Genomic DNA, 26081 nt, shown 5'->3' with positions numbered 1-26081 from the left:
TCCACTAAGGGCTTAGCGTTATCGGGTTCATTCTCCCACTTTTCTTGGGCCATGTCCAAGAATGTGAGTGGCTGGTGTCCGTATAGAAGTTCGAAAGGTGAATAACCTGTACTTTTCTGTATTTTGCACCGTATGGCGAACAGTGCCAACGGTAACATATCCTCCCACTTTCTCGTTTCGAGTTCCAACAGTTTTTTAAGGGTTGTCTTAAGCGTAGCGTTATACCTTTCGACTAACCCGTCAGTCTGAGGGTGGTAAGCCGCTGTTCTAATTTGATGTATGCCTAGTTGGGTACATACTTGCTTCATGACCTTGGATATGAATGGTGTTCCTTGATCTGTGAGGATTTCTTTTGGAAACCCCACCCTGGAAAACACGGTTATCATTGCTTTGGCAATATTAACCGCATCTGGGCGTCGTAAGGCAATGGCCTCAGGAAAGCGGGTGGCGTAATCCACCAGCACCAGCACAAATCTACAACCACTCCTTGAGGGTAACAAAGGCCCTATAATGTCCATGCCTACTCTGGTAAAGGGCTCTTCTATCACTGGGAGTGGACGCAAGGGTGCACGAGGTGGTATGTACTTACTGTATTTTTGGCATATGGGGCATTCCCTGCAATATTTTTTTACCTGTTGGTATATCCCTGGCCAATAGAATTTCTCTAGGATTTGTTTCTCAGTTTTGTCCGGACCAAAATGACCACCTAGCAAGTGACTATGGGCTAGAAACATTACCTTTTCTCGAAATGGGGTGGGTACTATTAACTGGGGTTCTTGTGTAGGATTTCCCTTCCTATAGAGTAGACCGTTTTTCTTAAAAAAATAGGGACCTACATGAAGGGGGTCTTCCTGTTCTAGTGCGTTCTTCCACGCCTCTTGCAGAACTGGATCCTCTCTTTGTGTGGATCGAAAACTTCTGTCTGTTTCCCAAGGATTCTCTTCACGTATAATAGGCAACACGATAGGTGGTTTCCCTTTTTCTATTCTCCTCTGTTTCCTACTCTTTCTTGGTTTCGATTCAGGCCATTCATGTTCGTCTGCATTAGAAAAAGGAGCTTCAGCCCACCAGTCTTCTCCTTTGTGCTTATTATGTGCTAACATGTGTGCTAACTGGGGATAGTCGTTACCCAGAATGACTCTCTCCGGTAGATTAGGGATCAGGCCTACTTTCAGGAAGGTTCCGGGGTCGTTGGTGTGTTGAATCGTAACTTGGGAAGTTGGGTATTGTTTAACGTCCCCGTGTACACATCGAATAGCCACCATCTCCTCACTGGGTACTACTCTGGGTTGAAAGTCTTGGGGCCGAACTACACTCTGTCGACAACCCGTATCGGCTAATGCCAGAGTAGGCTGTCCATTCACTTTCACTTCACAATGATAGGGTGGCAATGATTCTCTCGGGTTAGAACAATAGTAGTTCCTGGCTATCCCTATTTCCATTGGTTCCTCTTTTTGGGGACAAAATTTAGCAATATGTCCCATCCCTCCACAATGGAAACATTGGGGTCCCGGGTTTGGGGTTCTGAACACTGGGGTGGGTATCATAGGTCCAGGTAAAAGAGCCACGGGATCTGGTTTTTTAGGGATAGAAGTACGAGTCGGTCTGTGATGTCCCGGTCCGGTGGTTCTCCACTGGGTATCCTCTCTACCCTTTTGAAGTTCTTGGGCCCTGTTATAAGCACTTGCAATTTCTACGGCAGATTCGAGGGTCAACCGTGGTTGTTGTCTAACCCACCTCTGTATTGGTGGATGAAGAGAGGCCAGGTATTGCTCAAGATATATTTTTGACATGATACCATCCTTATCCGAGGTGGCAGGCTTCAACCACCGGTCAGTCATATCTTTTACCCTGAAGTACAAGGCTCGGGGTGTTTCTTGTGGACCCTCTTTGATCTGATGTAACTTTATCCGATAGGACTCATCGTCCACCCCCAACCTTTCCATTATGCAGCGTTTGATGTCCGCATATGGTACGGCCCCTTGTATGGTAGCCGCTTGATAGGCTGCTTGTAGATCCCCTGAAAGAAGTGGCCCCAAATACTGTCCCCATTTGTCAGCAGGCCACGCAGCAGCAGTAGCTATACGTTCGAAGTTCGTGAAAAAGAAATCAGGGTCCTCTCCACTTACATATTTTTGCATGACCATTGAGGGAAGTGTGGTAGGTCCTTTTTGATTCCCGAGTATTTCGGCCAACTTGTCCATAGCTGCTTCATGTGTTTGACTCTGTCCTGTAAGGACTTTCTGCGTTTTCTCTCGGTCTTCCTCTACAACATGTAAGAACTTTTCCATGACTTTTCCCAAATGTTCTTGATGTTCAGCCATTTTGGTAATTGCAGCCTCCATGTCTCCGTTGTATCCCACTTCTGACACCACTTGTGGGAGGTGAGGTCGGATATACAGACGCGGAGGCTGAATATATTGGCGAACTGCACTTTTATTGTCAGGAAACAAGGCTTTAGGTTTTACTACAGGGTCTGAACTTCCACACGCGGCACCGAGCTCTCCAAGGTTGAAGGGGTCTGCCGTGGTAGTCGATGTTTCTTCCTCTTCGTCCAAGGGTCGTTGGTCCTGGGGCGACCGCGTCTCCGTGGTGTTGGTTAACCGGAGGTACCGAGAGGGAAGAAGAGAAAGGGACCGTCAGTGATCTGGTTGGTTCGAAACCCTTGCTCCTACACCGTAAAGTAGTGCACGAAAATCGGGTATAGTGAAGGGGAGTGCGTAAAGATATTGGAAGTGGTGGGTAAGGGAATAGGGAGTGTGCGGGTATGGAATAAGGATAAGAAGGTAGAGATGGTGGAGTCATAGACTAATGCCCTAATCCCAGTCCAGTAGCTTAAGTGAAACAGTAGGTATTACTCATTTACCAATGTACGTTTCGTAGTCCCTTTTACAAAATCCACCCACCGCCCAAAATGTCCTCCCTACCTCCCACCTCCCTTAACACACAACAGTTTCCCCAAAGGGCTCCGGTTCAAGTCACTCACCGGCCCCGCCATAACTCTCCTGAGTCACGGCACGCTCTCCAGCCTCCTCAGGGGGACACCACCACTCCTCCGTCCAGCGGTCTTCGGTTTCCCCCGCCTCTTCCTCTAGGTCCGCAACGCTGTCTTGACTCTCGGCGTTCAGCTCCGGCTCCCGGCTCCGAGATTCAGCGTCCTCCTCGTGGTTCGTCTCTGGTCCCGCCTCCTCGACGTTCTGCGACGACCCAGCTTCCTGTGAGGCGTCTGTTTTTATTCGTCCATTGTTCGTAGCACCTCCTTTAGCCGTTACCTCACGCTGTGGAAAGAGAGGAGAGATATCGGTCTTCGTCCAAGTTTCAGGTGATACGGAATGCCGCCATGGTCGAGCAAGGGTGTCTGGGCTTTGTAGTTCCGCCTTAATAGGGGTTCCGACCCGATCTTTCTCACATACCTCTTTCAGCACTCCTCTTGCCTCTTTCTACACCCTTCTCCTTCTTTCTGCTTTTCTTTTGTTTCTTTCTGCACCTCTCTTGCTTCTTTCTGCACCCTTCTCACCACTTTCTTTGTCCCTCTTCTCCTTTTTTACATCTTTGTTGCTTCTTTCTGCACTTCTTTTGCCTTTTTCCACCCCTCATCCCTCTTTCTGCACCCCTGTTCCTTCTTTCTGTACTTCTTTGGTTTCTTTCTGCACCTCTCTTGCTTCTTTCTGTACACCTTTTGCCTCTTTCTCTACCCGTCTTCCCCTTTCTGCATGTCTGATTCTTCTTTATGAACTTCTCTTGCCTTTCTCCACCCATCTTTCCTCTTTCTGCATCTCTGTTGCTTCTTTCTGCATGTATCTTGTTTTTTTCTGTAACTATCTAGCTTCTTTCTGTGCCCCTTGTGCCTCTTTCTGCACCCCTCTTCTCTTTCTGCATTCCTCTAGCCTTTTCTGCACCTCTGTTCCTTCTTTCTTCACTTCTTTAGTTAATTTCTGCACTTCTCTTGCTTCTTACGGCATCCATTTTGCCTCTTTTTCCACCCCTCTTCCCTCTTCCTGCACCTTTGTTGCTTCTTTGTGCACCTCTCTTCCCTCTTTTTGCACCTCTCTTGCCTCTTTCTGCACCTCTGTTGCATCTTTCTGCACTACTCTTACTTCTTTCTATACCTCTCTTGCTTCTTTCTGCACCACTTGTGCTTCTTTCAGCACCCCTCTTGCCTCTTTCTACACCCTTCTCCTTCTTTCTGCTTTTCTTTTGTTTCTTTCTGCACCTCTCTTGCTTCTTTCTGCACCCTTCTCGCCACTTTCTTTGTCCCTCTTCCCCTTTTTTGCATCTTTGTTGCTTCTTTCTGCACTTCTTTTGCCCTTTTCCACCCCTCATCCCTCTTTCTGCACCTCTGTTCCTTCTTTCTGTACTTCTTTTGTTTCTTTCTGCACCTCTCTTGCTTCTTTCTGTACACCTTTTGCCTCTTTCTCTACCCGTCTTCCTCCTTTCTGCATGTCTGATGCTTCTTTCTGAACTTCTCTTGCCTTTCTCCACCCATCTTTCCTCTTTCTGCATCTCTGTTGCTTCTTTCTGCACGTATCTTGCTTTTTTCTGTAACTATCTTTTTTTTTTTTTTGGTAAAACAATTTTTATTGCAGAGATCAATGAGAGTAGAACAGCATACTAGCATTATTTGTTGCGGGACCCACAGTCCTTTGGTTCCATCTGGTAATCAAGCACACAGCCATACAACCCACATCCCGGAGGCTGGGTGGCGTTCTCATAACAACGGTAGGCTGGATATTCCATCGATGAGTGCCGTCATCACATTTGGTCTTCCGCGCTCTGCTTTTAATTTTTCTCCCTCCCCCCAAACAACTATGTGGTGCATATACGTTCGCTATCATTATCCTGATTCATCCCCCCTCACCCTCCCCCCTCCCCCCTGATGTCTGGACCTAGTCTGGTGCCGGGAGTTCCAGCTGTAATGGGAATGTCAGGAGTCGTATGCCTAGTGTTGTGTTCATGTGTCCGGTGTTAGTGCCGGGTTCAGGACCGCCTCCCCCAGGGCCCTAGGGTTTATTGCCTCCTCCTCCTCGTCGCTCTCCACTGCATTATCTCTGAGAGCCTGGACCAGGATTTCCCATGCCATTGCTGCTTCCTGAGCCTTCTCATCTGAGCCACGCCGGGCCAGTTGGTACCTAATCGTGCTCTCCGCTGCAGCCCATTTCAGGAACTCGTTCAGCCATCGCCTATGTGTCGGTGCCGCATTTGATTTCCACCCTCTAGTTAGCTCCCTCTTCGCAAGAAGTAAGCCCATGTCTATGAATTTACTTGACAGTTTGGTTTTGCGTGTGTGCGGGAACCAGTGTAAGATCGCAACTGCGCTGTCGTACAGCAGGTCTCTGTCTGTTACTTCGTTCAGGGTGTCGCCCACCTCCCTCCAGTAATCCTGCAAATGCGGACAGTCCCGTAGCATATGTAGGAGGTCAGCTCTCAGTCGCGCACACCTGGGGCATGCTGCGTCCTCCGCATCAAAGTACGTTGCTATTTTGAGTGGGGTGAGGTAAGCCCTATGGATAATATAAAGATGTATTAACTGGAATCGGGCGTTCCTGGTACTTTTCCTGGCTCTCTGAACCAGTTGAGACCACGTTGTGTCAGGGATCTCTCTTTGTAGGTCAGCTTCCCATTGAGTTTTGAGGCGAGTAAGAGGTTGGATGTTCTCCGTATGCATTCTGGAGTAAAGGCATGTAACTGCCTTATATGTACCCGCCGCCATCATCGTGTATTGGCATGCTGATGTTGTTTTGGGCTCAATCAGTCCCTCCCCCCAGTGTGCCTGTATGGCCCTTGTCACAGCCGCATGTAATAAGTAGTCGCCCCTGGGGAGGTCGTAACGCTCTAGCAGGGTCTGGTATGGAGTCATTACTCCGTCGTCAAAGAGGTCTCCTACCATTTGCAGTCCCGCCTCCTCCCAACGTTGGAGTCTCGACCAGTCACCACCATGTGGCAGCGCTGTTAACATGCCTAACGGGATTTCAGGGGCATAGGGGTGTTCAGGACCAGCTCGCTTTTGCATGCGGTTCCAACATAACCTCATCGTCCGTTCTTCTAGGGATAGTCCACCAAGTACCAACCTTTGCTGGAGGGTTATAAACGCCAACACGTGGCGGGGGGTGCCAAGATCCCTCTCCTGATCTGGGCCCCGGTACACCCTCGCCACCTCCTGCGTGAAGTACTGTAGTTGCGCCGCCAGGTAATATAACTCGAAGTCCGGGACCGCCAGACCCCCCTCGTTCTTCGGGCGGATCAGGGTCGTCAGTGCTATTCTTCGCCTGCCTGCTCCCCAAAGGAAGGACACTATGTGGGATTTTAAGCGTGTAAAGACCGCTCTCGGTATCCATATGGGGAGGGTCCTAAAGAAATATAGCAATCGTGGCAGGGCTATCATCTTGAGTAGTGACACTCGGCCTGTCATGGATAGGGGGAGGGTGGCCCAGAAGGACATGGCGCCCTGTAGTGCTCGAATGCAACGGCCTATATTGCCATCTAAGAGGTCTGCGGGTGCGTGGTAAATATATACCCCGAGGTAGTGGAAGCAGTCTGCTTCCCAGCGTAGTAGAGGATGGACCAGGGAGCATTTTTCTGTCTTTCGTATGGGGAAGAGGCAAGACTTCGACCAGTTGACTTTTAAACCAGAGACATCTCTGAACCGTGTCAGGAGCTCCTCTGCCCCCGCCACTGCCTCCACGGCGTTATCTAAAAACAGCAGGAGGTCGTCCGCGTATAGTGATATATAGTGGTGGGCCCCTCCAACCTCTAGGCCGTGGAAATAACTACCCGTCCTAGCCAGTGCAGCTAAGGGCTCCACTGCTAGCGCGAACAAGAGAGGGGATAGTGCGCATCCCTGTCTAGTACCCCTGTGCACCTCATACCGATCCGATATCAGAGTTCCCACCCTCACTCTAGCACCCGCCGATGCATAAAGCACTTTCGTCCATCGTATGTAACCCTCGCCTAGGCCGAAACTGTGCATCACTTTGTATAAATAGTTCCACTCTAGGCTATCGAAGGCCTTCTCTATGTCGATCGCCAGCACCATGGGGGCTCTCGCATTCGGTGGGGGCTCCGCTATGAACCGAAGTAACCTACGGATGTTGTGCGAAGTGTTCCTGGTAGGAATGAAACCCGACTGGTCTGTATGGATCAGGTCTTGCATGTGGGCTACCAGTCTAGTGGCCAGAATCGTACTTAGGATTTTATAGTCAGTTGTCAACATTGACAACGGTCGATATGAAGCCGGGTCAGCGCTGTCCCTTCGCGGTTTTAAGAGGGGGATCATGATCGCTTCGCGCATGGAGTGGGGTAACATGCCTTTCACTTTGGCTTCGGTATAAAGTATCCGGAGTCTCGGGGCTAGTAGATCTATATATTTCCCGTAAAATTCTATGGGCAGTCCGTCCATTCCTGGCGTTTTATTTCGCGCCATCCTTTTTATCGCTCCCCTGATGTCTGTCAATGTGATCGGTCCCCCGATGGCAGCAGCCTGCTCTTGGTCTAGGTGAGGCAGATGTACCTCAGTCAGTAGCGCTTCTATCGCCTCGTGGCGATCTCCCAGATCCCTTCTATACAGTTGTTCATAATACCCTCTAAAGCACTCTAATATATCTGGTTGGGTAGTATAAACTTCGCCATCTGACCCTTTCAAGGACAGGATCGGAGTGTTTCCTCTGGTAGGGTTGGCGAGCCAGGCCAGGAGCGTCCCCGTTTTATCCCCTTCAGCTAGCGTTTTGGTCAGGTAAGTTTTATAATCAAAGCTACGGAGGCGCTCTACTTCTACTGCTACCGCCTCCCGCGCAGTACAGACCCTCTCTTGGAGTTCGGGGTGATTAGGCCGTTCTTTTTCTGCCTTTCTCAAGGTTTGCTCCGCTCCGTCTAAATCATCTAGCAATGTTCGTCGCGCGCCCGCAAACTTTCCTATGCAGTGCCCTCGTACCACCACCTTGAGCGCGTCCCATTCTGTGGCTCTAGATGAAGCAGTACCCTCGTTCTCTGCAAAGTATTGGGAGATCCTATCCTCTAACGCTGCACGGAACGGTGGGTCGTCCAGCGTGTCAGGCCGAAGCCGCCATGTCGGGATCCGCGTAATACCGTTCATCCAATCCAGCGTCAGGAGCAGGGGGTTGTGATCTGAGATCGTGCGTGTTAAATATTCAGTCCGGGCCACCATCGGCAACACCGGTGGAGAGCACAAGAAGGCATCCAATCGAACATGCAGGTCGTGTAAGCCGGAATAAAAGGAATAGTCCCTCTCAGCAGGATGTTGTATCCGCCATACATCCGTCAGGTCCCATTGCTGTCGCCAGCCTAATCTATGTTTCGCTAGTCTGTGTATCGGGGATGTATGCAGCGGTGGGTGTGATCTATCTAGCGTGATGTCTTCGATAGAATTAAAGTCCCCCCCCATCAGCAGTGGCCCGGTAAGGTAGGTAGCCAATGACTTGGAGAGTCTAGTGAAGTATGACGCTTGCTCTATATTTGGCGCATAAGTGCTGCATAGTGCTATATGGCGTCCTCTGAGTAGTCCCTCTACTGCTACAAATCTCCCATCCGGATCTATAGTGTGCCTATTAAACTGGAAGGGAACCCCCGCCCGAATCCAAATTAGTGCTCCCCTAGCAAATGCTGAATATGAGGTGTAGAACAGTTGCCCCCTCCATCTCTTTTGCAGTGCTATACCTTCTTTCTTGGTGAGGTGGGTTTCTTGTAGGAAGGCTATGTGAATCCCCCTACGGACCAGGTAGGAGTGCACTTTGTATCTCTTCGCCATTGAATTCAGCCCTCGCACATTCCAGGACACACATTTTAATGATCCCACATTATCCATTGTCTTGTTGCAGTCGGATTAAGCCCATTTCCGTTCGCGACCAGACTACAGGTTTGACATCAACCCCACCTGCCCCCAACAAAACCCCAAAACTTTTTCTCTGAGCGTTGGCTTTTCCCGGCTCAGACCCTTCCCCCTCCCCCCCAACTACGCCCTGAGAAACCCCAACTTCTCCAGGCCCCCCCCTCCCCAGAACAGGACCTAACCGCAAAAGAGTTATCCCCATCCAAACTGGAGAGCAACGTGCTCTCAATTCTTCGTATTCCGCAGTTTGTACTGCGGTGGCCTTATGGGCCTCTGGGTGCGTGTATTAGCTTTGTTACGTTCAGTTCGCTTACCCCATTCCCTCGCCCTGGGATGCGTATCAAGGCTTACGCAGTATAGTCTTACAGCTGCCTTGTTCAAGTGTTCGTGAGCGCCGGAGCAGCCATGGCAGTCCCTGTCAGATCCGTACGTCCCATGCTCAGTTGCCGAAGATTTCTTCTGCCGTTTGCGGTGTAACCTTCGGGTCTTTTGTGCTGTCTTCTTCTGACAATTCCGTCTCTGTGCCTGTTTTTGGGTCCTCTGAGTTCGAGTCCCTCTCCGTTAGTATCGGCGTTGTCCCAGAAACCTTCTTCACTGCTTGCAGTGCCGCTTTCCGTTCTTCTTCCGTCTGAGAGTCCGTCGGTTTTTTGGAGTTTCGCCTATACATCCGGAGCCTCCTGGATTGTCGTGCCGGGCGCAGGTGAAGCTCTTCTTCCGCTCTGTGGCGAGCCCCGTCCGCTCCAGCCTTATAAGTTTCCCACCAGTCCCATGCCTCCGCAGATGTCATGAAGAATAGGGCCTTCCCATCTACTAGTATCCGCAGCTTGGCCGGAAATAACAGCGAGTATTGCAGCCCCTCCGTACGCAGTTCTTTTTTGATGGATAGGAAGGAGGCGCGTAGTTTTTGAGTCTCGAAGGTGTAATCCGGGAAGAGCGTGACATTTTTATTGTCGACCTGGAAGGGCCCCACGTCTCTTGCTCGCTGCAGCAACCAGTCTCTGTCTTTGTAGTGGAGTAATTTGATTACCACCGGACGAGGGGGTAGACCCGGCTTCGGAGGTCAGGCCGGGACTCGATGTGCCCGTTCTATGGTGAAGAAGGGGGAGAGGCCCTCCGGGGCCACCACAGTCCTCAACCAATCGTCTAGGTATCCTGCCATGTCCGTCCCCTCCTTTTTCTCCGGAAGGCCTACTAAGCGTACATTATTCCGCCGACTGCGATTTTCAGCGTCCTCCGCCCGTTTCTCCAGTGCTTGTATGCGGTCCAGCGCTTCAGTTAGCCTCCCCATCGTCGCAGCATGTTCCGGCACGATGTCCTTCAGGGTGGCCTCCGTCTCCTTCACCCTATCGGCCAATTTTCCGTGGTCTGCTCTTAGGAGTCCTAGCCCTGTCGATACCTGGGCAATATCCCGGTGTAGGGCGTCTTTTGTGGCCGCGATAGCGTTGAGGATCTTGTCTTGCATCTGTTGCAGCTCCGATGGGGGTTGCTGAGTGTTCTCTGGAGTTTCCACGGTCGGGCCACCGTCTCCCTTCGGACCCCGCGGCTTCCCCATGTCGCTCTGGTAGGAACAGCTGGCTCCGACGAGGCAGTCGTTGGTCGCCGGGTCTCCCAGCAGGTGGCCAGTTCGCACTCCCCAGCCCTGTGCGCGTTGCTGGAAGGTGTTTCTCGTGTCGCGGAAGTTGTCAATTCCCTTCCGGCGGTGCCTGTCGGGGCCTCGGGGTTCTGCTGCCTCAGTGGTGCGGTCACCGTTATAGTGAGCAGTAATGGTGTCTGTGGGCGTACTTCCCAGTGTTGGGGCTCAGTCGCGCCTGGATTCCTCTCTCCACTTGGTTCCCGGGCACTGATACTAGGCACTCCCCCTCTAGGCACTCTACCCTGCTGTCGCTGCTGTACGCCTCGACGGCTGCCGCGCTGGGTTCCTGGCTGTATTTTGTGCACAGCAGGGGGGGGTTAGTGGGGTCTAAATCCGGGGGATCAAGGTGTCGTGCCCAAGGTGGGCTACCCCTTCTCACTTCTGCCGTTTCTCCGGGTCCCGTACTGGGTAGTGCAGGGGTCCCACATCGGTGGCGTCACCAGCAGCTCGGAGCAGCCGTGTGGACCTTCATGTGTTGCCCCCCCCCCGGTGGACTGCTTGGCGAGTAGTTCGAGGGTGCACCCCCGCGAAGCCGGGGCTTGGGCGCAACTGTCGCGGAGGAGGTGAGGCTCCTGCTTGTCAGTGCTTCCTTCGGTCAGTAAAGTCCGCAGCAGTAGGGCGCACTTATTGGGCAATTGAGCCCGGTTACAGGACTCACACAGCGTAGCACCCGGCTGGGTTGGGCTCCGCTAATGGCGCTGGCTGCATCCGAGTAATCCAGGTAGACTCCCGGGCAATACCGCGCGCCGCCTCCGTTGCTCTCCTACCTTCAGGCCGAGAGACCGAGTCACTGACAGCAGATGGTTGGAGCGGCTCCCGTCACTCAGCAGCCCCGGATCAGGCTCCCCGCCGACTTCGCAGGTATGTCGGCTTGCCTCAGCTGTACTGGTCCCGGCCTGCACACTCACTGTGGGGTTCGGCTGCTAGGGTACAGGCCCCCCAGCCGGGGTGTAGATTTCGGCCGCTCCGGGCCGGGACTCCGCCAGGCCACTCGGGCCCCGCCACGCAGCTCACCAACCTCGGATCCGCCGGAGCGCTGAGTCAGGCTGAGGGTTGCGCCCGTCCGTTCACTGGACAGCGGCCGTTGTCCGCCCGGGCACTGGAGCAGTTCTAGTGATTACCAGCAGTCGTCGGAGATCTCTGCGCCGCCATGTTGAGTCTCCCCGGCTCAGGCTCTTTACGCCTCGATTCACCCTTTGGAGACGTCCGGTCGGCTCGTCACTCGACCTGAACATGCACAGACGGTATTTATGGGATCGACCCGAGTTTCACGGGGATCCCTCTTCTGGTTCCGGATTCTTACAGGATTATCGGGCTGTGGGCGAGGAGCCTCGCTAGGCTGCGTCTGTTCCCATCGGCTGCTAGCCACGCCCCCTCCCTTTTTCTGTAACTATCTTGCTTCTTTCTGTGCCCCTTGTGCCTCTTTCTGCACCCCTCTTCTCTTTCTGCATTCCTCAAGCCTCTCTCTGCACCTCTGTTCCTTCTTTCTTCACTTCTTTAGTTAATTTCTACACTTCTCTTGCTTCTTACGGCTCCATTTTGCCTCTTTTTCCACCCCTCTTCCAGCACCTTTGTTTCTTCTTTGTGCACCTCTCTGGCTTCTTTGTGCAACCCTCGTGCCTCTTTCTGTACCCCTCTTCCTCTTTTTGCACCCCTCTTGCCTCTTTCTGCACCTCTGTTGCATCTTTAGGCACTCCTATTACTTCTTTCTGTACCTCTCTTGTATCTTTCTGCACCACTTGTGCTTCTTTCTACACCCTCTTCTATCTTTCTGAACCCCTCTTGCCTCTTTCTACACCCCTGCTCCTTCTTTCTGCTTTTCTTTTGTTTCTTTCTACAACTCTCCTGCTTCTTTCTGCACCCCTCTTACCTCTTCCTCCATCCCTTTTCTCTCCGTCTGCATCTCTGTTGCTTCTTTCCGTACTTCTCTTGCCCCTTTCTTCACACCTCTTCCCTCTTTCTGCACCTCTGTAGCTTCTTTCTGTAATGCTCTTGCTTCTTTCTGTACCCCTCGTGCCTCTTTCTGCACCCCTTTTTACCCTTTCTGCACCTTTCTTGCCTCTACCTGCACCTCTTCCTTCTTTCTGCATTTCTTTTATTTCTTTCTACATCTCTATTGCTTATTTCTATACCCCTTTGCCTTTTTCTCTACCCCTCTTCCCTCTTTTTGCACCGCTGTTGCCTCTTTCTGCATCTCTGTTCCTTTTTCTGCACTTCTTTTGTTTCTTTCTGTACCTCTGTTCCTTCTTTCTGTACTTTTTTGTTTCTTTCTGTACCTCTCTTCTTTCTGCACCCCTCTTGCCTCTTTCTCCACCCCTCTTCCCCCTTTCTGCATGTCTGTTGCTTCTTTCTGAACTTTTCTTTTCTTTCTCCATCCCTCTTCCCTCGTTCTGCATCTCTGTTGCTTCTTCCTGCACTTATCTTGTGTCTTTCTGTAACTCTTTTGCTTCTTTCAGTATCCCTTGTGCCTCTTTCTACACCGCTCTTCTCTTTCTGCACTTCTCTTGCCTCTTTCTGCACCTCTGTTCCTTCTTTCTGCACTTCTTTAGTTATTTTCTGCACTTCTTTTGCTTATTTATGCCCACCTCTTGCCTGTTTCTCCACCCCTCTTCCCTCTTTCTGCACCTATGTTGCTTCTTTCTGCACCTCTCTTGCTTCTTTGTGCACCCCTCTTCCCTCTTTTTTACCCCTCTTGCCTCTTTCTGCGCCTCTGTTGCATCTTTCTGCACTACTATAAATTCTTTCTGTACCTCTCTTGCTTCTTTCTGCACCACTTGTGCTTCTTTCTGCACCCTGCTTCTGTCTTTCTGCACCCCTCTTACCTCTTCCCACACCCACACCCCTGCTCCTTCTTTCTGCTTTTCTGTTTCTTTCTGCACCTCTCTTGCTTCTTTCTGCAACCTTTGACATTTTCTCTATTCCTCTTTCCCCTTTTTGCATCTCTGTTGCTTTTTTCTGCACTTCTCTTGCCTATTTTTCTACCCCTCATCCCTTTTTCTGTACCTCTATTGCTTCTTTCTGCACTTCTCTTGCTTCTATCTGCACCTCTGTGCCATCTTTCTGCAACCCTTATGCCTCTTTCTGCACCCTTCTTCCATCTTTCTGCTCCCCTCTTGCATTTTTCTGCACCTCAGTTCCTTCTTGATACACTTCTTTTGTTTCTTTCTGCAACTTTCATTATTCTTTCTGCACCCCTCTTGCCTCTTCCTCCATCCCTTTTCTCTCTGTCTGCACCTCTGTTGCTTCTTTCCGTACTTCTCTTGCCCCTTTCTTCACCTCTCTTCCCTCTGCAATTCTCTTGCTTCTTTCTGTACCCCTTGTGCCACTTTCTGCACCCCTTTTCACCCTTTCTGCACCTTTCTTGCCTTTCTCTGCACCTCTGTTCCTTCTTTCTTTCTGTACTTATTTTGTTTCTTTCTGCACCTCACTTACTTCTTTCTGCACCCCTCTTGATTCGTTCTCCATCCCTCTTCCCCACTTCTGTATTTCTGTTGCTTTTTTCTGAACTTCTCTTGCCTTTCTCCACCCCTCTTCCCTCTTTTTTTGCATCTCTGTTACTTCTTTCTGCGCTTATCTTGTGTCTTTCTGTAACTCTCTTGCTTCTTTCTGCACTCTTGTGCCTCTTTCTTCACTCCACTTCTCTTTCTGCACTCATCTTGCCTCTTTCTGCACCTCTATTCCTTCTTTCTGCACTTCTTTAGTTATTTTCTACACTTCTCTTGCTTCATTTTGCACCCATCTTGCCTCTTTCTCCACTCCTCTTCCCTCTCTCTGCACCTTTGTTGCTTCTTTGTGCACCTTTCTTGCTTGTTTGTGCACCCTTTATGCCTCTTTCTGTACCCCTCTTCCTCTTTTTTCATCCCTCTTGCCTCTTTCTGCACCTCTGTTGCATCTTTCTGCACTACTATTACTTCTTTTGGTACCTCTCTTGTAAGTATGAGCGGAAAATCCGTTCCGCTCGCGGATTTTGCAAATTTTCGGTAAATTCGCGATCCGCGAACTCCTGCGAATTTACCGAGAATTCGCAAATCCGCGAGCGGCGGATTTTTCCGGGGGCAAAAGTTCAAAAGTTGAAGCCTGGCCTGTTGTAACTATTTTAGGATGGCGCCGGCAAGCTGCCAGCGCCATCCTAAAATAGTTACTAAGTTAGCTTCAACAGGAAGCTCTAATAGATAAAATAAAGCAGGTGCTCGATTTTATCTATTAGAGCCTCCTGTTGAAGCTAACTTAGTAACTATTTTAGGATGGCGCTGGCAGCTTGCCGGCGCCATCCTAAAATATTTACCATGCCCTTCCTGTGACTTCTTCACAATCTACCGTGGAAAATCAGCTGTGATGCTGGATAAAGGCTTTTGCATCCGTGACTTTCACGAGCGCAATACCCGTGCTGTTTCTGTGACCAGGAGCTTATTTATTTATCTTCATCTGCTGAACTGATCTTTCTCTGACCTTTTTTACACACTATGTGAACTCACATGGTAGCCCTGCCCGTTTGGCCCAGCCCACACACTCGCGGTTTGCACCGTCTTCCCGCCATTCACCCACTATGATGGACAGCACACTCAAGGGACCCCTGCGCCCTTCGGGGCGATTGCATAGTAACACACACATGGTCGCTCGAACTAGTTGATGCTCAAAATCAGTGACTCATTCATTAGCCCAAAAACAATCATGAGCGTCTTCGAGGCTGGACAGGTGTGCCTCTTCCCAAATCTACTGTGGAAAGTCAGCTGTGATGCTGGGTAGAGGGCGGTCTTTGCATGGTCGCTCGAACTAGTTGATGCTCAAAATCAGTGACTCATTCATTAGCCCAAAAACAATCATGAGCGTCTTCGAGGCGGGACAGGTGTGCCTCTTCCCACATCTACTGTGGAAAATCAGCTGTGATGCTGGGTAGAGGCCTTTGCATCCTTGACTTTCATGAGCGCAATCCCCGTGCTGTTCCTGTGACCAGGAGCTTCTTTCTCTTCATATTATTGTGTTCGCACAGGTTGCTGCAAGTTCGCACGCGTTTTGTACAATTTTGCAATTTGCGAAATTGTACAAAACCCTCGCGAACTTGCAGAAACCCGTGCGAACATAAAAAAAATCCGCAAATTCGCGAGAATTCGCGGATTTTGCGGATTGCGAGTTCGCAAATCCGCAAAATCCGCGAACGCGAGATCCGCAAAATTCGCCCATGCTTACTCTCTTGCTTCTTTCTGCACCACTTGTGCTTCTTTCTGCACTCCTCTTCTGTCTTTCTCCACCCCTCAAGCCTCTTTCTACACCCCTGCTCCTTCTTTCTGCTTTTCTTTTGTTTCTTTCTGCACCTCTCTTGCTTCTTTCTGCAACCTTCTCAACATTTTCTCTGTCCCTCTTCCCCTTTTTGCATCTCTATTGCTTCTTTCCTAACTTCTCTTGCCTCTTTTTCCACCCCTCATCCCTCTTTCTGCACCCCTGTTGCTTCTTTCTGCACTTCTCTTGCTTCGTTCTGCTCCCCTCTTGCCTTTTTCTGCACCTCAGTTCCTTCTTGCTGCACTTCTTTTGTTTCTTTCTGCAACTTTCCTGCTTCTTTCTGCACCCCTCTTGCCTCTTCCTCCATCCCTTTTCTCTCTGTCTGTACCTCTGTTGCTTCTTTCCGCACTTCTCTTGCCCCTTTCCTCACCCCTCTTCCCTCTTTCTGCTCCTCGGTTGCTTCTTTCTGCAATTCTCTTGCTTCTTTCTGTACCCCTTCTGCCTCTTTCTTCATCCCCTTTCACCCTTTCTGGACCTTTCTTGCCTCTCTCTGGACCTCTGTTCCTGCTTTCTGCATTTCTTTTATTTCTTTCTACAGATCTCTTGCTTCTTTCTATACCCCCTTGCCTTTCTATCCACCCCTCTTTCTACACCCCTGTTGCCTCTTTCTACATCTCTGTTCCTTTTTTTGCACTTCTTTTGTTTCTTTCTGCACATCTGTTGCTTCTTTCTGCACCCCTCGTGCCTTTTTCTGCGATCCTCCTTTTTTTGCACCTCTGTTCATTTTTCTGCACTGCTTTTGTTTCTTTCTGCACCCTTCTTCCCTTTTTTTGCATCCCTCTTGCCTCTTTCTGCAGTTCTCTTTGTCATTTTCTGCACCAATATTGCCTCTTTCCGCACCTCTCTTGCCTCATTCTTTTCACCTGTTCCCTCTTTTTGCACCCCTTTTGCCTGTTTCTGCAACTCTCTTGCCTTTTTCTGCAGTTCTCTTGCCTCCTTCTGTACCTCACTTGCCTCCTTTTGCACCTCTGTTGGTTCTTTTGCACTGCTCTAGTTTCTTTCTTTACTTCTCTTGCAAATTTCTGCACCCCTCTTGCCTCTTTCTGTACCTCTTTTGCCTCTTTTACACCTCTTCTACCTTTTCTGTACCGCGCTTTCTTTTTTTGCACCTCGTTTGATAATTTCTGCACTGCTTTTGCTTCTTTCTGTACCTCACTTGCCTCTTACTGCACTTCTCTTGCTTCTTTATACACCTCTGTTGCTTCTTTCAGCAATTCTTTTGCCTCTTTCTGCACTACTTTTCCTTCTTTCTGCACCCCTCCTGCCTCGTTGTGCACCTCTCCTACCTCTTTCTGCATTCCTCTTGCTTCTTTTTGCACCTCTGTTGGATCATTCTGCACTGCTCTTGCTTCTTTCTGTACCCCTCTTGCCTCTTTCTGCACCCCTCTTTTCCCTTTCTGCACCCCTTTTCTCTTTCTGCACCCCTCTTTTCTCTTTCTGCACATCTCTTGCCTCTTTCTGTATCTCTGTTGGGTCTTTCTGCCCGTGTCTTCCTTCTTTCTGCACCCCTCTTGCCTCTTTCTGTACTTCTCTTGCCTCTTTGTGCACCTCTCCTATCTTTATCTTCACCCCTCTTGCATCTTGTTGCACCTCGGTCGGTTCTTTATGCACTTCATTTGCTTCTTTCTACACCTCTGTTGCTTCTTTCAGCTATTCTCCTGCCTCTTCCTGCACCCCTCCTACCTCTGTCTGTACCTCTCTTACCACTTTGTGTACTTCTCCTATCTCTTTCTGCACTCCTCTTGCCTCTTTTTGCACCTCTGTTGGTTCATTCTGCACTGCATATCTCTTGCCTCTTTCTGCAACCATGTTACCTCTTTCTGCACCTGTCCTACTTGTGTCTGCACCTCTTTTGCCTCTTTCTGCACCTCTATTGGTTCTTTCTGCACTTCTCTTGCTCTTTCTGCACCCTTCGCACCTCTTTCAGCACCTCTCTTGCCTCTTTGTGACCTCTTCTATCTTTTTCTGTACTTGCTTCTTTTTGCACTTCTGTTGGTTCTTTCTGCAGTGATCTTGCTTCTTTCTGCACCACACTTGCCTCTTTCTACACTTCTCTTGCTTCTTTCTGAACCCCTGTTTCCTCTTTCTGCACCCCTCTCTCTGCACCTCTCTTGTCTCTTCCTGCACCCCTGTTCCCTCTTTCTATACCTTTCTGGCTTGTTTCTGCACCTCTATTGCCTCTTTCTGTACCTCTGTTGCTTTATTTCTATACTTCTCTTGCTCTTCCTGCACCCATCGCACCTCTTTCAGCATCTCTGTTGCTTCTTTCTGCACTGTTCTTCCTTCTTTCTGCACCCCTCCTGCCTCTTTCTGTATATCTCGTGCCTCTTTGTGCACCTCTCCCACCTTTTTCTACACCCTTTTTGCACCTCTGATGGTTCTTTCTGCACCTCACTTGATGGTTTCTCTATTTCTGTTGCTTCATTCAGCAATTCTCGTACCTCTTTCTGCACTTTTCTTCCTCCTTTCTGTACCTCTCCTGCCTCTTTCTGCATCTCTCTTGCCTCTTTGTGCACATCTCCTACCTCTTTCTTCACCCCTCTTGCCTCTTTTTTCCCTCTGTTGGTTCTTACTGCACTGCTCTTGCTTCTTTCTGCACCCCACTTGCTTCTTTTTGTACCTCTCTTGCTTCTTTCTTAACCCGTAATCCCCTTTTTTCATCCCTCTTGCCTTTTTCTGTTGTTATCTTGCCATTTTCTGCACCTCTCTTGTCTCTTCATGCACCTCACTTGCCTCTTTCTGTACTTCTCTTGCTTCTTTCCAGACCTCTGTTACTTCTGTCAGTAATTTCCTTGCCTTTTTATGCACTTGCACCTCTCTTGCGTCTTTATGCACCTCTGTTGCCTCGTTCTACACCTCACTTGCTTCTTCCTGCTCTCCTCTTGCCTCTTTATGCAACCCTCTTTTCTCTTTCTGTACCTCTCTTGCCTCTTTCTGCTCCCCTGTTCCCTCTTTCTGCACCTTTCCTGCCTGTTTCTGTACCTCATTTGCCTCTTTCTGTACCTCTGTTGGTTCTTTCTGCACTGCTTTTGCTTCTTTCTGTACCTTACTTGCCTCTTTTTGCCCTTCTTTTGCTTCTTTCTACACATCTGTTGCTTCTTTCAGCAATTCTCTTGCCTCTTTCTCTACTTCTCTTCCTTATTTCTGCACCCCTCCTGCCTTTGCCTCTTTGTGCACCTCCTTTGCTTCTTTCTGAACCACTGTTGCCTCTTTCTGCACCCCACTCCACTCTTTCTGCACCTCTCTTGTCTCTTTCTGCACCCCTGGTCCGTCTTTCTGTACCTTTCTGGCTTGTTTCTGCACCTCTCTTGCCTCTGTCTGTACCTCTGTTGCTTTATTTCTGCACTTCTCTTGCTCTTCCTGCACCCATCATACCTCTTGCAGCACCTCTGTTGCTTCTTTCTGCACTCCTCTTCCTTCTTTCTGCACCCCTCCTGCCTCTTTCTGTACATCTCTTGCCTCTTTGTGCACCTCTCCTACCTTTTTCCACACCCCTCTTGCCTCTTTTTGCACCTCCTATGGTTCTTTCTGCACCTCACTTGCCTGTTTCTCTATTTCTATCACTACTGTGTACACTTCTGTTGCTTCTTTCTGCAATTCTTTTACCTCTTTCTGCACATATCTTCCTCCTTTCTGTACTCCTCCTGCCTCTTTCTGTATCTCTCTTGCCTCTTTGCCCACATCTCCTATCTCTTTCTGCACCCCTCTTGCCTCTTTTTTTCCCCTCTGTTGGTTCTTACTGCACTGCTCTTGCTTCTTTCTGCACTTCACTTGCTTCTTTCTGCACCTCTCTTGCCTGTTTTGGCACCTCTGTTGCATCTTTCTACACTTCTCTTGCCTCTTTGACTTAGAGGTAGTTTTAACCCCCTGCCCTCTTATGTACTAGGTCCTTACATGAGAGGTCGTGCCAATCACAGGGGTACCCCAACCCAGAGTGTACCCTAGTGTATGTAAATGTTTTCACTGTAGTCTATGCGTCTTTCAGCACAGCACTGACTCCGGGCCTGGTTAGTCAGAGTGAGTTACCACCAGTACCAGTCAGCAACATGTTGGGGGCACAGGATGACTTTGCAACAAGGCCTCTTTCTGCACCTTTCTTCCTCTTTCTGGACTTCTGTTTTCTATGCATTTCTCTTGCTTCTTTCCTCGCCTTTGTTTCTCACACATCCTACCTCTGTAGGCATACCTAGAAATTAGCATTTAAAAAACCTTAGAAAGACACTGAAAAACCATAGATTTCAGGAACATTTTAATTAGAAATTACACTTAAAAAACTTTTGAAATTCACTGAAAAAACATAGATTTTAGGGACGTTATGGTTAGTTGGACATTCATAACTCACGCCCCCACAATGCACTGCTGATGACATCACATATAACATCATTCATGACATGGTCAGCGACATTACTGAAGACATCACTGATGACATCTCAAATTATATCACTGAAGACATCACTGATGACATCATCCATGTGACAATCTGATGCACCTCCTCATACCCTAATATAACCTTTGATACACCCACTCTAAAATACAGACTACCAGTTTCGAACCATAGACACACCAATACCAGTTACTACATACCCACTCACTGATTCCTAGGTCCACACACACATGCACTCATTCACCCATACAGTCACTCATACATGCAGTCACACATCAATATAGCACCATCATATGCACTCATACACATACAGACACTCACATCACCACCCATCCACAGAGTTACTCACACACCTATTCAGTCATGCAAAGAATCAATCACACTCCCATTTACTCACCTATACAGTTATACACACACCACCTCACTTATTCATACAGATATTAACACATACTTGTCCCTACCAACGGGCTGCTGAACGGACACTTTACCCTGCTCGCTGCTTCAACTTGTAACTTGCACCCACGCTGAACGGGCTGCTGCACGGACGCTCTATTCCATCTGCTGCCTCACCTTGGAGCTTGAACCCACGCCTCGCGGCCCCCGCTCCGCGGGAGCCGCTCGAGTGCTTGCGACCTTCCTGCCCTCTGCCTGTGGGGAGCTTCAAGAGCGGCGGACCAGGGACCAAAGCCGCTTTCCATCAGGGCTGCGGGACTGCGAGGACCAGCGGGCAGTGCGTTAACCTGCCACAGCTGGTCCTCTTCCCACCGACTCCTCCCTGGCCCTTGAAATTGAGGCCGGACTTTGACTGAGTGTGTCCCGACCTCTCTAACGGGCTGCTGAACGGACACTTTACCCTGCTCGCTGCTTCAACTTGTAACTTGCACCCACGCTGAACGGGCTGCTGCACGGACGCTCTATTCCATCTGCTGCCTCACCTTGGAGCTTGAACCCAGGCCTCGCGGCCCCCGCTCCGGGGGAGCCGCTCGAGTGCCTGCGACCTTCCTGCCCTCTGCCTGTGGGGAGCTTCAAGAGCGGCGGACCAGGGACCAAAGCCGCTTTCCATCAGGGCTGCGGGACTGCGAGGACCAGCGGGCAGTGCGTTAACCTGCCACAGCTGGTCCTCTTCCCGCCGACTCCTCCCTGGCCCTTGAAATTAGGGGTGTGGCTACACCAACAGGAACCATATAGTTGGATATTCATTTCCGGCCCGCGGGACGCGCGCGGACGCGCACGGGCGAAGACCGGGCAAAGAGCGGCCCGTTTGAGGCCGTTCGAGTACGTGAGAGTCCGGTCCGGGCCCTGTCTCTTTGCCTGCCACACCAAGGACATTTAAAGACCTGTGAAATGAGTACCAGGGAAACCAGAAGCAAAACATCTTCCCTAGCCGCGGCCGGAGCTGTCAAAGGCCCCATGGATACCTACTTTGCTAAAGCTGGTTCTCTCCTGATTGAGGAAATCGAGGTCCTGGAGCGAAGACTCTCTCAAGAAATAGACTGGGTAAGGAGATCTTCAATGGGCCCAGTGGCCCAAGCTAGAACCCCAGAAGATAGATCTGGTGTACCAACTAGTGGCAGCACTGACCAGGCAATATGCCTATATGCAGGTACCTCAAATACCAACCCAGAGTCCACCATCGAGGTCCCGAGTGACTTTGAGGATATGAGCCTCATGACCTTACCTAATACCCAAATCTCTCAACCCACATCAACAGAGAATGTTGAGGCAGCCAAAGTCACAGAACCTAACACAGATTGTAATAGGGGGGCTAGAGAAGGGGCTATACAAAAAAAGAAGCGGGGGACCAAAAACAAAGAAGACAATAGCACTAAATCTCCCAAACCCAAACAAACTAGAGGTAAAGGGGGTAAAGGAGCTACCTCTGTCATCACGCTAGAGAGGACGGGAATGTCGACCCCCTCTAGAACTACAAATTTAACCCCACGACCACAGCCCACTAACACCGCGCCAGTAGATATTACCTCCGATGACATTACACTGGAGGACATGGGTACACTGTTTAGGTCCCTATTGAGTCCCCTCAAGGCTAGATTGATTAAGATCGAAGCTAGACTAGTCACTATCGAAAAGGCAACTGTGCAACTTGCCGATTCAAGGAAACTCGATAATAGTGGACCAAAAACAGTAATAGAGGGACCAGGACCAAAGCCCACTAAGGGCAATGGACCTCCTACAACAACACACAATAAGCTCCCACCGTCAAACCCTAAAGTTTCACAACCCATACCAAATAATACTCCGCACCTACCAAATGCCAATAAGGCTCCTATCCCAATACAGCAAACAGCTACTGCCACCCCAAAAATAATCCCCCCATTGAAAGACAATGTCTTGCCTTCGACTAACGCCAAGGGTGACCCATCTTCTTTTGGAGAGAAATTAAACACCAACCGCAAACATAAGCCTATAAACCTCCCTCCGGAGGCAGCACCCTACACATACTTACTCTCTTATACAATCACTGATACAAGCACACAGTCATCCATACAGCCGCTATCACAATCACTCATTCTCACATACTGTCAATTATATACTCAAGCACTCACATATACTGCCTTTCACATATGTAGTTACTCACACATGTAACACTGAGATATCGATTCACTCACCAACACACTCATAAACACAGTCACCCACCCATACAGCCCTTCCCAAATGTACTCTTGAACCCATACACCCAGTCAACCTCCCACTCACACATCTATGCACAGAGACCCACCCCCCACCTGTTGCAAGGATCCTGCTCATACACAGAACTGTGCACAGAGACCTAGTACATTAGTGAATTGTGGTGTACCAGAAACTCACCTCAGTACCTAGAAAAACCCCAAAGCTAACATCAGTGTCCCATTAGCTCTTTGTCCTATAGCAAAGTAACCAATGATTAGACAACCTAGAACATGCGACTTAGGACCATTTCAGGAATGGTGGGAAGTGAGAACACTCTTTTGTTATACTCTCATACCAGTCCACAACAGGAGTAAAAATGAGATACGGTAAGGTTAAAATATTTATTTTAACAACGTGTTCTCATGTGCAGTATCTTAGCCAACATAAGCAGACATATGATTAACAATAATATGGTCAGCATGGTTACAACTCCATAAAATACTAAAGGAGAAACCATATTACATTGATGGTGCAAACAGATCATATAGCGCATAGTTTTAACACCCTCCCTATATAGGAACTATGTATAATAAACTAAAGAAGGTCTCTTGGGCTTGGTTTTGGGGACCCCATTACCTTTCCGCTCAGTAAGAGTAAATTACATCTGGATCAGCAAGGCTCTCTGCATCCCTGGAAAAGAAATCTTCCAAGTGTCTGAAATCATGGCAAGTGTGCTATGATAAAGGTGCCAGAATCTTACTTGGCTCACAGCTGCCAAAATGTTGTGTCTAGAATGCGTTACACGGACATGCCGATAAACAGGTTCACATGTTATGATAACCTTGATGGCTCAGCACTCACTGTTCAGACTAGGGGCACGATGTATGTCTAGAGATGTCAAAAAACAAACCTATTCTCATGTGCAGACCTTCGTGAAGGCTAACGTACAAAAACAACTATGCAGTATTGTGTGCAAAAACAGCAAAGAGTAAAATAGCGTTTAAACTTCTAATAAGCCATGCTAACATAACATGCACACAAAGGTAGGCCCTAAACCATATTACACACCTACCCACACAGACACTCAGGTACCCAAACAGATACTCAGACAACCAATCAATAACCCATATAGACACTCATGTAGCTACTCACCAACCCATGCAGCCCCTTACGCACCAATTGACAGACTGATACAGACATTCACACAGTTTATTCACTAACCCATGCATTCAGTAAGACACATTTAATCACTCACTTATACAGTCAGTCACTCACCTACTAAATCATCTATTCAGACACTTATACACCGACTCATTCTTCAAAACACCTTGGCATATATATATAAAACATATTTAAACGTTACAGAAACACATAGTCACTGGATGATATAATCAGTGATGTCATTTGAGATATCAACAGTGATGTCATCAGTGATGTAACTGACCATGTCATCAGTGATATAATATGTGACGTCATCAGCAGTGCATTGCGGGGGCGCGAGTTATAGTTCGCTCAGCTAACTATATCGGCTGAATTTCACAGGTTATGTACAAGGGAAATGACATCCTAACTATAACATCCCTGAAACCTGTGTCTTTTTTTGTAAATATGAATATATCCATACTAATAATATAAAGAGACAGCCTAAACCTGTGAGGCGGGTAATCTCAGGAACCTCAGCACCAATCACAACACCCAATAAAGCGTTGGAAAGGGCAGTTGCAGCAGAAGGACATAGGCTATGCAGACGCCCACCATATACATTTAAAAGGTAAAAGAACCGTGCCAGCAAAGTAGTCCCTTGTGGGCGTGTCTGCGTTGTGCTGTGGGCTTGTGCTGTGGGCGTGTGCTGGGGGCGTGACAAATGCTGGGGGCGTGTGGTACGTCCCGCCCTTCATGCCATGTCTTTTATCGTGTGCAAATCCCACCCTGCTCCCTTTAAATACTCCTGCACCCCATAATCATAACCCACCCGTACTCCTTAACCCCTTGCATGCTCATGACGAGCTCAGCTCATCATGCAGTACAGTGCTCCTGTGATTATGACGAGCTGAGCTGGTCATGAACAATGGGATTTCAAGGAGTTCAGCATCCAAGGAGAATTGCTGCAGCAGTCAAGGTGTTAAAATACCCAAACACCCTAAACATTAACCCATCTTAACCCTATAAATATACCCTGTATCCCAAAACCTAAACCTATCCCTAAACCCTAAAAATACCCCTGTACCCCAAAACCCAAACCTAGCCCTGAACCCTATAAATACCCCTGTACCTCAAAACCCAAACCTACCCCTGAACCCTAAAAATACCCCTGTACTCCAAAACCCAAACCTAGCCCTGAACGCTAAAAATACCCCTGTACCCCAAAACCCAAACCTACCCCTGAACCCTAAAATACCCCTGTACCCCAAAACCCAAACCTACCCCTGAACCCTTAAAATACCCCTGTACCCCAAAACCCAAACCTACCTCTGAACCCTAAAAATACCCCTGTACCCCAAAACCCAAACCTAGCCCTGAACCCTTAAAATACCCCTGTACCCTAAAACCCAAACCTACCTCTGAACCCTAAAAATACGCCTGTACCCCAAAACCCAAACCTAGCCCTGAACCATAAAAATAACCCTGTTCCCCAAAACCCAAACCTACCCCTGAACCCTAAAATACCCCTGTACCCCAAAACCCAAACCTAGCCTTGAACCCTAAAAATACCCCTGTACCCCAAAACCCAAACCTACCTCTGAACCCTAAAAATAAGCCTGTACCCCAAAACCCAAACCTAGCCCTGAACCATTAAAATAACCCTGTTCCCCAAAACCCAAACCTACCCCTGAACCCTAAAATACTGATGTACCCCAAAACCCAAACCTAGCCCTGAACCCTAAAAATACCCCTGTACCCCAAAACCCAAACCTAGACCTGAACTCTTAAAATACCCTTGTAACCGAAAACCCAAACCTAGTCCTGAACCCTAAAAATACCCCTGCACCCCAAAACCCAAACCTACCCCTGAACCCTAAAATACCCCTGTACCCCAAAACCCAAACCTAGCCCTGAATCCTTAAAATACCCCTGTACCCCAAACCTACCTCTGAACCCTAAAAATACCCCTGTACCCCAAAACCCAAACCTAGCCCTGAACCCTTAAAATACCCCTGTACCCCAAAACCCAAACCTACCTCTGAACCCTAAAAACACGCCTGTACCCCAAAACCCAAACCTAGCCCTGAACCATAAAAATAACTCTGTTCCCCAAAACCCAAACCTACTCCTGAACCCTAAAATACCCCTGTACCTCAAAACCCAAACCTAGCCCT

The sequence above is a fragment of the Lissotriton vulgaris genome, chromosome 5 (genome assembly GCF_964263255.1).
Source record: "Lissotriton vulgaris chromosome 5, aLisVul1.2, whole genome shotgun sequence".
NCBI classification, from domain to species: domain Eukaryota; kingdom Metazoa; phylum Chordata; class Amphibia; order Caudata; family Salamandridae; genus Lissotriton; species Lissotriton vulgaris.
This window is presented reverse-complemented; position numbering follows the sequence as displayed.